We start from the raw sequence: 11384 nt of genomic DNA, 5'->3' as shown, positions 1-11384 counted from the left end.
AAATTCAATCATGGGCTGGTCAAGGTCTTCCTCAGCTTCAGGTATATCAATCAAATTATTTCCTTCATATCTCCTTTTTGTGACCTCACCAAAGTGTTCCATCCATCGTTGCCTTTCTTCATCTTGTTATAGCATATTCATCTCTCGTTTTGATGGGTATATGCTGCTTCTTCTTTGCTTTCGTAGAGATTTCACTAACAATTCTATGAGCAATTCTTACACCATAGCCACTCCCTGAATTCATAGCTTTGTCAACCTCATTTGCTTACTTATCTAAATATTCTCTCCAGTCATTCCTGGCTTTTCTTTAGACCTCACTTGTAATTATTCTTTTAAATATTCATCCATTTATTTAATTTCTATTTAGCACCTGCAAATAATTTCCATAAGGTTAAGTTGGTTAAACAATCCCTTCATACAATGAAACTTTTCCAAACCTTTGCAATGCAATTGCTTCCATTCCTCCATAGCCCAATTCAGCATTTATTGCTCCATCTTCCTAGTTTCTTCCTGCCTCTATAACCTTAACTATTACTAAAATTAATTTTCAACTTCAAACTGTTAGAAATCAAGACTCTTTTGCTAGTCGTTGCAGCTTTTCTTCACTACAACCAACCAACATTGTATTATCTGCAAACATCTGCATCTACAATTCCCATTCATGAATCCTCTTCTCATCCCACAGCTTCTTGTACAATCCTGCTGCCATTAACTTCATAGATATATTAAAGATACATGAATATATATATATATATATATATATATATATATATATATATATATATATATATATATATATATACATGATATATATATATATATATATATATATATATATATATATATACATGATATATATATATATATATATATATATATATATATATACATGATATATATATATATATATATATATATATATATATATATATATATATATATATATATATATATATATATAAAATTTAAAACCCAATTTTGCATTCAACTAGTCACTCTCTTGGTCAAAAGTTTCCGCAGAAAAATCTCCCTAGAAAAAAAAAATAATAATGCTCTCAACAACTCACGGAACATTATACATTTCTTGATAAGTCTACTCGACGAGTCTTCAACGGATGCGTATCAAGTGATTCTTAGAAGTTTTTTGTAGGCCTACTAGGTTTTTGTCCCTGAATCCGAGGTCAATTGATGTAACAGTATTTCCCGTTTTATCTTTCAGCACTTTCCACCTCAAATCTTTATAATTTTTATCAATTAATCTATCAAAACACAAAAACACAATGGTTAAAATGCACATCAAATAGTTAATTATCAAAATATAAAAAGGTAATATAGTTCATAAATCGGAACTTTTGGTTTACGTTAAATACTGTGGAAAGGTAGGCCTAAACCTGTAAAATGAAATTAAGATAGATTTTTCTTTTTTGTATATGCAAATGCCCCATTTTCATCAGAATATCTATACCAATAAAATCTTAAATGATAAAATCGTCATATTTAGAAAGTCCCAGTTTCATGTTTAAAACACTTTCTAATTTATAGGGTGGTCAAATTCTGAATGGCCTAAGACCCAAGTCTCTTAAAGCATTCGATATCTAACCAATTCTGACAAATATTGATGTTATTTGATTCCCAATTTCAGTAGATTTTTTTCAGCATATACGAAATTCCTTGCATAAACTGTGACAAGGATATTACGGGAAAACTAGATTTTTTCGCATTGATGCCTAAGTGAAGGACCCTGTTTTCCGAAACTTTCACGTGTCCTTCTAGATGTTCTCTTGGTAAAATCGTCATTTTTTACTCGAAAACTTTAATCTCCTCTTTTTTCATACCTATCAATAGCAAATATGAATTTTTTCATTATGATGATTTGCAGCAATGCCCAAAATGAATAATTATCGTGCCTTACAGACTGCTGTTATTATTGTAGTCTACCGGTAATGAGTTGGCACTTCACGTCCCTTGCTATCGCAGTCATCTGCAATAACTACTACGAAAATGTTAATGAACTCCAACTTTACCTTTGGTCAAGATCATCATACAATAACCAGGCGAAAGGTTGGGGCAAGCGATCATGGCGGCCTCCCAGATGCTTAAATAACACATTCGCTCCTCTGTTCATAGTAGGTGTTTAGCACAACTATGGAAAAACCCCTGCTTCTTCTAGCAGCTATAGCAGTACCGCCGAGACATAGCAGCAGCAGCAGCAGCAACAGCAGTCGTAGCGGCATCAGGAGCAGCAGCACAGCAATGGTGGCAGGGAGTGGGTAGGCGCAAGTAGTAGTAAGCAGTGTGGTGACAGGGGTGCGTGGGGCAGGTTGCCACTCGTACAGTAGTAGCAGGGGATGACTGTGTCCGCTGCAGCAGCCTGTACCATAGCACCACGAAGCACTTCTTCAGAGTGGGAGGTACCATAGCAGTAGCAAGCCTTAGTCTGACCTCGTCTTGGGAGTATTAGAAGTGTCTGGGAAGCAACTGTGGTCACTTGCATGAATGGTGTTACTCCAAAAAAGTTATTGACACGTGATATTCAAGTTACTACCCCGGGAAACGTTCATTGGTGCCCTTCGGAAATGTCAACAGGCCAATTGCTGTAAAGTTTGGCAGTGAAAAATCCTTGGACTTATAACCCAACCAAAACCCAAATAGTAACCAAGTGTTTTATGTCTTTAACGTTAGTTAGTCATTACTGTATCTCATATTGTGACAGTCAAAATTTTTTAATAAAAACACGCGCCAATTGTCATGTGTTTCTTAGCCAGGTGCTCCGTGAAATGTACTTAACAGTTCTTCATTACCGTCAAAAGGCCGTCTACCTGTCCGTGCGAGCGCGCGCGCTCGGTTTGCAATAATAAGCATGACTTCTGAGTGAGAATTATAACAAGTGGCCACTTCCTTTAATATTAATCAGTGTGTATGTGCGTGTGTATGTGCATGTGGCTCTTCGTTCGTTGACAGATAATAGAGAAGAGTCTACAATTTTTTACCTAGACAGCATTCCTTTTTCTTTTTTATTTCAACTGGTTTATCAAGTTGCCTTTTTATTTGTTAAGTTTTTAGTGTTCACTTGCTGGTTTATCATTTCTTCTCATTGGTTTCTAAAATTGTTTCTTCAGAATTATAAGCATCTTCTCTCAGAAGGAGAATTAGAGAACTATTTATCCTCATCTACCTCCAGAATTCGAAGCTCGCAAAGATAAACAAGATTTGCTCTCAGTGATTGTCGTAAGTCAAGAAGATATTTTGAAAAAAAGAAAAAAAAATACTTGTGAAGGTTAATCTGGATGCACAAAATACTCCTTGTGTTCCTCCTTAGTGTTATAATTTACCTTGCTAACAAGATATCAGGTATATAACTTTATTTTGATGTGAATGAGACTATTATAGACTCAGTGGTACTATTTTATGCTATTTGCTATTAACCAAACTATAAAACAAAAATCCTTCGAAAAGTATCAAAAGAGCAAATTGCATAGACATCTGCTCCTTGAATGCAAATGACTGTGTTGACTGTTTATTAACAGTTACGTGTTGGTCGCTGATATACTGTTACATAACACGTGAAGTTTTTCATTTCTGAAATCACCTGTTATATTCCTATAGTAAAATAAACAGAAACAATATCGTTAGCTTACTTTAAATCTCAGGTAACTCTACAAGTACATTAATCAGGGAATAATCGTTTAAGTGACGAACAAATAATTGTAATAATAATAAAAAAGAAGCATTAATATATCACTATCAGACATATATCGTCCTCTCTCTGACTTAATACTCTACTGGCTACTAGGTAGAAAGAGTCAGGGCTGGCATAAGGCCAAGAATCTAAAGAGAGAAAAAAAAGAAGCTTCAATACCAGTAGCCTGCCAATGGTACAACTATGACTAGAACTAGTCGCTACGACTAAGTTAGTCTACCTCGGAAGAAAAAGGTCCACCGACCTTTTCGCTAAACGAACATAGCCAACACGTCTTTGATAATTGTGAAAGAGTACTAGTGTGAACCTTTATGTCTTTAGAATATAGAAAATAAAGTTGAATTGTGAAGCACCGTTGCTAGACCATAAATAATCATAAAAAAAGTGGTTTAATGAATCCGAGAGTCGCAATATACGCAACGAAAATCGAAGCTCTGGTCATGTTTATCGCCTAGAGTGGATTAAGGTATGTAAGCTTTACTTTTTTCTTATTTTCAATCTTGCTCTCTTTCCCACTGTAACTGTCTTTACTTGGTGTTGGGATGATGATGCCAAATAGCAAGAAGTGTCTTATATAACACAAGATTTTCTTTTTATGAAATTGCAGATTTTATAACGGACAGGGTCTTCGGTCCTTCCTCCCCACATCGAATAACCCGTACCCCCGCCCCCTTTCCTTAGAGCACTAGGCATGAGGAAGCGACTCCATACCCCAGTTACCACATGTTTAATAGCAATACTTCTTACAATAATCAATTATATAATTGCATAAGTAATTTCCAACTATCAAGACGCCTCGTATGTGAAAAGGATAAAAACCTACAGAAAGATGATGATAACGAAAAGAGTAAGCAAAATAGAAGAAACCAAAGGCTAAGGTCGCCTCCTGATGTTCATTGATTAACCACAATGCTCGATACCCAGTCCGGGCATGCTGAAGGGCACTTATTGCAGTGCCCGAACCTCGATACCACTCGATCGTATCGTTTATTGCAGTGTTATAGCAGCCAGCGAAACCCCAATCAAATCAAACCGTGTTTATGCGAAGCGATCTCTTGATTCAGACATACAGACATACAGTCGGACGTTGCCTGGGGAGAAGCTTCGGTTTCATATTGCTTTATCATTTATCGTTGATTTACTGTTATTTGCATACTTAATTGGCTGCTTTATTCACTGATTTATTTAGTAGGTCTTTTATTTTTCTATTTCTTTTATTAATTTCATATTTTATTTACCAATTTCGTACTTTATCGACCAACTTATCTAATTATATGTTACTTGCATACTTAATTGAATGTGTCATTACTTAATTATTCAATCATTCATTTATTACTTACGTAACCAGTTTGCAAATAGATTTATCTGTTTATTTACTTATTGGATTGTTTCTCTGTTTTTCTATAAAATAATTTGCTCGTTCATTTACTTATTCATTCATCTCGATGTATTGTTATATGTAGTCTTTTATCTATTTAGCCAATATCCCCCCAACTAGTGCACCCACTTTCTAGCCTTTTACTGGTTTCGCCCGAATGGCCTCTCTTGGCCCCAGCACCGAGTCTCATAGTAGGGGAATGGCAAATATCTATTTTAGATATTTGATAACAAAGTGTCTTCTCTTATTCATTAGGGCAGACACGTCTCTTCCCCCTCCCCCAACTACTCTTCCAATACTCCCTCTAACCTCCATTCCAGTAATTCCCCTTTCCAGTACTTCCCCCCTCCCCAAACCCCTTTACAGTACTTCACCCTCTACATCCCCCTTTCCATTATTTCACCCTCCCCTACCATGTTTCTTCCCGATCCCAACCTCTTTCCAGTACCACTCCCTTCCCAACCACTCTCCAGTACTTCTCCTTCCTCTATTCCCTTCCAGTACTTCTACCTCTCCCCGACCTCTTTTCATTACTTCTCCATCCCAACCTCTTTCCAGTACTTACTCCTCCCCAACCGATTCCCATTAATTCGTGCCCATCCCCTTTCCAGTACTTCCTTCTCCCCATCCCCCTTTCCAGTACTTCCCCCTTCACAGCCCCCTTCCCATTACTTCTCCCTCTCCAACCCTCTTTCAGTACTTCCCCATCCCAATATCTTTCCAGTACTTCCCCCTCCCCAACCCCTTTTCATTACTTCCCCATCCCAACCTCTTTCCAGAACTTACCCCTTCCCAGAACTTACCCCTTCCCAACCGCTTCACATTACTTCTCCATCCCCCCCCCTTTCCATTAATTCCCCTTTCAGTATTTCCCCCTCCCAAACCCCTTTTCAGAACTTTCCTCTCCCTATGCCCCTTTCCAGTACTTCACCCTCCACAACTCCCTTTCCATTACTTCTCCCTCCCCAACCCTCTTTGAGTATCTCCCCATCCTAACCTCTTTCTAGTACTACCCCCTTCCCAACCTCTTTCCAGTACTTCCCCCTCCTCAATCCACTTCCAGTACATCCACCTCCCAACCCTTTTTCATTACTTCCCCATCCCAACCTCTTTCCAGTACTTAAACCTCTCCAACCGCTTCCCATTACTTCTCCGTCCCCACCCCCTTTCCAGTATATTCTCCTCCCCAAAACCCTATCCAGTACTTCCTCCCAACCCCTTTTCTAGTATGTCTCCCTGCCAACCCCCTTTTCCAGTATTCCCCCATACCAAACCCTTTCAAGCAGTTCCCCAACCCCTTTCCAGTACTTCCCCCTCCTCAATCCCCTTCTAGTACTTCCCCAACCAGTTTTCAGTACTTGCCGCTCCTCAACCATTTTTCAGTACTTCCCCCCAACCCCATTCCAGTACTTCCCTCTCCTTAATCCCCTTCCAGTACTCACCCCTCCCCAACAGCTTCCCATTACTTCTCTGTCCCCACCCCCTTTCCAGTTCATTTCCCTCACAACCCCTATCTAGTACTTCCCCCTCCCCAACCCCCTTTCCAGTATGTCTCCCTCCCAACCCCCTTTCCAGTAATTTCCCAACCCCTTTTCCAGTATTCCCCCCTCACCAAACCCATTCAAGTACTTCCACCTCCCCAACTCCCTTTCTAGTACTTTCCCCTCCTCAACCCCCTTCTAGTACTTCCCCAAACCCTTTTCAGCACTCCCCCTCCTCAACCATTTTTCAGTAATTTCCCCTCCCCAACCCCCTTCCCAGGACTTCCCCCTAACCAACCCCATTTCCAGTATCTTTACCTCCCAACCCCCTTTCCAGTACTTCTCCTTCCCAACCCCTTCGTAGAAATTCCCCAAACCCTTTTCCAGTACTCCCCCCTCACCAACACCTTTCCAGTACTTCCTCCAACCCCTTTCCAATACTTTCCTCTCTTCAACCCCCTTCCAGTACTTACACCTCCCCAACCCCATTTCCAGTACTTCCTCCTCCCCAACCCACTTCCAGTACTTTTCCAACCCCTTTTCAGTACTCCCACTTCCCCAACCCCCTTCCAGTACTTCCCCTCCCCAACCCCATTTCCAGTACTTCCCCCATCTCAACTCCAGTCCAGTACCTCCCCCACCCCTTTTCAGTACCTACCCCTCCTTTACCGTTTTCCAGCACTTCCCTCTCCCCAACCACTTCTCAGTACTTCCTTCTCCTCAATCCCTTTCCAGTATTTCCACTCCCAACCCCCTTTCCACTACTCCCCCCCCCCGACCTCATTCTAGTACTCCCCTTACCTCAACTCCCGTCCAGTTCTTTCCCCACCCCTTTTCAGTATTTTCACCTCCTTAACCGTTTTCCAGTACTTCCACCTCCCCAAAACCCTTCCAATACTTCCCTTCGCCAACCTCTTTCCACCTTTCCAACCCAGTTTCCAGTACTTCGTCCTATCCAACCGCTTTTTAGTACATCCACCTCCACGACCCCATTCCAGTACTTCCCTTCCCCAAACCCTTTCCAGTAATTCCACCTCCTCAACCCCCTTTTCTGTACTTCCCCCTCCCCAACCTCTTTTCAGTACTTCCCTCTCCTCAACCCCCTTCCAATACTTCCATTCCCCAACCCCTTTCCTGTATTTACCCTCCTCCCCATCCCCTTTCCAGTACTTCCCCTTCTTCAAGCCCTTTCCAGTACTTCCCCCTCCCCAACCCCTTTCTAGTACTTCCCCATCCCAAACCCATTTCCAGTACTTCCCTTTCTTGCACCGTTTTCAAGTACTTCCCCCTTTCCAGTTCTTCCCCTTCCTCAACCTCCTTTCCAGTACTTCACCCTGCCCAACCCCTTTCCAGTACTTCCCCATCATCAATCCTATTCCAGTACTTCCCCCTCCCCAACCCCCTTCCAGTACTTCCCCCTCCCCAACCCCCTTCCAGTACTTCCACCTCCCGTAACCCCCTTTCCAGTACTGTTCCCTCCACCCCAAACCTTTTCCAGAATTTCTGTTCCCCAACCCCCTTGCCACTACTTCTACCTCCTCAACCCTCTTCCAGTACTTACCTTCTCCAACCCCCTTTCCAGTTATTCCCCTCCTCCTTAACTCCCTTTCCAGTATCCCCCCCCAGTACTTCCCCTTCCTCATCCGTTTTCCAGTACTTCTCCCTCTGAGCCTCCTTTCCAGTACATCCCCCTCCCCAACCCCTTTCCAGTACTTCCCCAACCTCAACCCCCTTCCAGTACTTTCCCCTCCCAACTCCCTTCCAGTACTTACCTTCAAACCCCCTTTCCAGTACTTCCACCTCCCCTAATCCCCTTTCCAGTAGTTCCCCTCCGCCCTAACCCCTTCCCAATACTTCCCTTCCCCAACCCCATTCCAGTACTTCCACCTTCCATAACCCCCTTTCCAGTACTTCCTGCTCCTCAGCTCCATTCCAGTACTTCCCTTCCCCAACCACTTTCCAGTACTTTCCCTCCTCCCCAACCCCTTTTTAGTTCTTCCTCCTCCTCAACCCCCTTCCAGTACTTCCCCGCATCAACCCCTTTCTAGTACTTCACCTCTAACTCCTTTTCAGTAATTCCCCCTCCTTTGAACTTTTCCAGTACTTCCACCTCTCAACCTCTTTTCCAGTATTTCCACATCCCCAACCCTTTTTCAGTACTTCCACCTCCTCAACCCACTTCCCATTCTTCCCCATCCCCCGCCCCCTTCCAGTATTTCCCCTCTTAACCCAACCCCTTTCCAGTACTTCTCTTCCCCAACCCCTTTCCAGTACTTGTACTTCCACCTCCCCAACCCCCTTTCCAGTACTTTCCCTCCTCCCCAACCACCTTTCAAGTACTTCCCCCTCCTCAAACTCCTTCCAAGGCTTAACATTCCCCTACCCCTGCCAGTACTTCCCACTCACAACCACCTTTCAGCACTTCCCCCTCTCAACCCCCTTTCAGTACTTCCCCCTCTCATCCTCCTTTCAGTACTTCCGCCTCCTCAACCCCCTTCCAGAACTTTCCGTTCCCCTACCCCCTTCCAGTACTTCCACCTCCCAACCCCCTTTCAATACTTCCTCCTCTCAACCCCCTTTCAGTGCTTCCCCCTCTCATCCTCCATTCCAGTACTTCCTCCTCCTCAACCCCTTTCCAGAACTTCCCGTTCCCCTACCCGCTTCCAGTACTTTCCCCTCTCAACCCCCTTTCAGTACTTCCCCCTCTCATCCTCCATTTCAATACTTCCCCCTCCTCAACCCCCTTCCAGAACTTCCCGTTCCCCTACCCCCTTCCAGTACTTCCCCCTCCCAACCCCCTTTCAATACTTCCTCCTCTAAAACCCCCTTTCAGTGCTTCCCCCTCTCATCCTCCATTCCAGTACTTCCTCCTCCTCAACCCCCTTCCAGAACTTCCCGTTCCCCTACCCGCTTCCAGTACTTCCCCCTCACAACCCCCTTTCAGTACTTCCCCCTCTCAACCCCCTTTCAGTACTTCCCCCTCTCAACCCTCTTTCAGTACTTCCCCCTCCTCAACCCCCTTCCAGAACTTCCCGTTCCCCTACCCCCTTCCAGTACTTCCCCTTCCCAACCCCCTTTCAGTACTTCCCCCTCTCATCCTCCATTTCAGTACTTCCTTCTCCTCAACCCCCTTCCAGAACTTCCTGTTCCCCTACCCCCTTCCAGTACTTCCCCCTCCCAACCCCCTTTCAGTACTTCCCCCTCTCATCCTCCATTTCAGTACTTCCTTCTCCTCAACCCCCTTCCAGAACTTCCCGTTCCCCTACCCCCTTCCAGTACTTCCCCTTCCCAACCCCCTTTCAGTACTTCCCCCTCTCATCCTCCATTTCAGTACTTCCTTCTCCTCAACCCCCTTCCAGAACTTCCCGTTCCCCTACCCCCTTCCAGTACTTCCCCTTCCCAACCCCCTTTCAGTACTTCCCCCTCTCATCCTCCATTTCAGTACTTCCTTCTCCTCAACCCCCTTCCAGAACTTCCTGTTCCCCTACCCCCTTCCAGTACTTCCCCCTCCCAACCCCCTTTCAGTACTTCCCCCTCTCATCCTCCATTTCAGTACTTCCTTCTCCTCAACCCCCTTCCAGAACTTCCCGTTCCCCTACCCCCTTCCAGTACTTCCCCTTCCCAACCCCCTTTCAGTACTTCCCCCTCTCATCCTCCATTTCAGTACTTCCTTCTCCTCAACCCCCTTCCAGAACTTCCTGTTCCCCTACCCCCTTCCAGTACTTCCCCCTCCCAACCCCCTTTCAGTACTTCCTCCTCTCAACCCCCTTTCAGTACTTCCCCCTCTCATCCTCCATTTCAATACTTCCCCCTCCTCAACCCCCTTCCAGAACTTCCCGTTCCCCTACCCCCTTCCAGTACTTCCCCCTCCCAACCCCCTTTCAGTACTTCCTCCTCTCAACCCCCTTTCAGTACTTCCCCCTCTCATCCTCCATTTCAATACTTCCCCCTCCTCAACCCCCTTCCAGAACTTCCCGTTCCCCTACCCCCTTCCAGTACTTCCCCTTCCCAACCCCCTTTCAGTACTTCCCCCTCTCATCCTCCATTTCAGTACTTCCTTCTCCTCAACCCCCTTCCAGAACTTCCTGTTCCCCTACCCCCTTCCAGTACTTCCCCCTCCCAACCCCCTTTCAGTACTTCCCCCTCTCATCCTCCATTTCAGTACTTCCTTCTCCTCAACCCCCTTCCAGAACTTCCCGTTCCCCTACCCCCTTCCAGTACTTCCCCTTCCCAACCCCCTTTCAGTACTTCCCCCTCTCATCCTCAATTTCAGTACTTCCTTCTCCTCAACCCCCTTCCAGAACTTCCTGTTCCCCTACCCCCTTCCAGTACTTCCCCCTCCCAACCCCCTTTCAGTACTTCCTCCTCTCAACCCCCTTTCAGTACTTCCCCCTCTCATCCTCCATTTCAATACTTCCCCCTCCTCAACCCCCTTCCAGAACTTCCCGTTCCCCTACCCCCTTCCAGTACTTCCCCCTCCCAACCCCCTTCCAGTACTTCCCCTTCCCAACCCCCTTTCAGTACTTCCCCCTCTCATCCTCCATTCCAGTTCTTCCTCCTCCTCAACCCCCTTCTGGAACTTCCCGTTCCCCTACCCGCTTCCAGTACTTCCTCCTCTCAACCCCCTTTCAGTACATCCCCCTCTCATCCTCCATTTCAGTAATTCCCCCTCCTCAACCCCCTTCCAGAACTTCCCGTTCCCCTACCCACTTCCAGTACTTCCCCCTCCCAACCCCCTTTCAATACTTCCTCCTCTCAACCCCCCTTTCAGTGCTAATCCCTCTCATCCTCCATTCCAGTACTTCCTCCTCCTCAATCCCCTTCC

General features: G+C 44.8%; 1 long non-coding RNA gene across 2 annotated transcripts in view; it reads left to right on the top strand.

Moving 5' to 3' along the window:
* Window positions 1-1933: 1933 nt before the first annotated feature.
* The window catches only part of LOC137622086 (uncharacterized), a 276733-nt gene continuing 267282 nt past the window's right edge, over window positions 1934-11384 (top strand). Inside the window, exons 1-2 of one of the 2 annotated variants that reach the window (XR_011040353.1) lie at window positions 1934-2411; window positions 3120-4166. This is a non-coding gene — a long non-coding RNA (uncharacterized lncRNA). Of the gene's footprint in view, window positions 4167-11384 lie in introns of both variants that reach the window. The other variant, XR_011040352.1, reaches the window with a different exon arrangement.

Source organism: Palaemon carinicauda, chromosome 28 (genome assembly GCF_036898095.1).
Source record: "Palaemon carinicauda isolate YSFRI2023 chromosome 28, ASM3689809v2, whole genome shotgun sequence".
Taxonomy (NCBI): Eukaryota; Metazoa; Arthropoda; class Malacostraca; order Decapoda; family Palaemonidae; genus Palaemon; species Palaemon carinicauda.
The sequence above is the reverse complement of the archived record's forward strand: the minus strand, read 5'-3'. Positions and strand labels throughout refer to the sequence as shown.